Source organism: Pogoniulus pusillus, chromosome 9, assembly GCF_015220805.1.
Source record: "Pogoniulus pusillus isolate bPogPus1 chromosome 9, bPogPus1.pri, whole genome shotgun sequence".
Lineage (NCBI taxonomy): Eukaryota > Metazoa > Chordata > Aves > Piciformes > Lybiidae > Pogoniulus > Pogoniulus pusillus.
In genome coordinates this window covers 28,686,288-28,686,986 of record NC_087272.1, presented here as the reverse complement: position 1 = coordinate 28,686,986, position 699 = coordinate 28,686,288, and the positions used below count along the sequence as shown (strand labels likewise).

Below are 699 nucleotides of genomic sequence, written 5' to 3'. Positions count from 1 at the left end.
TATGTGATAGATCCATTCAATACCATGCTCTTTAGCCCAGTTTTTCACTAGATTGTTCTTGAAATGAGTGCCATTGTCTGACTCGATTCTTTCTGGAGTTCCATGTCTCCACAAGATTTGTCTCTCCAAACCAACAATGGTGTTACGTGCAGTAGCATGTGGAACTGGATAGGTTTCCAACCATCCAGTGCTGGCTTCTACCATCGTTAGCACATACTGCTTGCCAGAACGTGATCGAGGTAAAGTGATGTAGTCAATCTGCCCGGCTAGCTCAGTCGGTAGAGCATGGGACTCTTAATCCCAGGGTCGTGGGTTCGGGCCCCACGTTGGGCGCCAATTAAAAATGTGATGGTTTGGGGGTTACCCCGCCCCTCCCACACTTTGTATTTGCCCCAGCTAACTCAGACGGCCTCTGGGAATATAGATGAAGCAATTTATTTACAGCTAGCAGAATTTACAAGCAGCTATTTACAATATATACAGTTATATACAATTATATACAGAAATATACAATTATATACAGAAATATACAAAGGATAAACAATATGAAAGCACAACTCCCCTCCCAGAAACCTGAGTCCCCAGGAGGGGCTCTCAAACCACTCCAACACCTCCCCCCGTCCCTCTCAACCTTACCCCAGTCCTCAGGAAGAAAAGAGGTGCAGCCAAGAGGTTAGGGAGCAAGGTTAGTAGGAGCAG

General features: G+C 45.8%; 1 non-coding gene across 1 annotated transcript; it reads left to right on the top strand.

Annotated features, from left to right (window-relative positions):
* The first annotated feature begins 260 nt into the window (after nucleotides 1–260).
* Nucleotides 261–333, top strand: TRNAK-CUU (transfer RNA lysine (anticodon CUU)). Its single transcript has one exon. It is a non-coding gene; the product is annotated as a tRNA-Lys (tRNA).
* The last annotated feature ends 366 nt before the right edge of the window (nucleotides 334–699 follow it).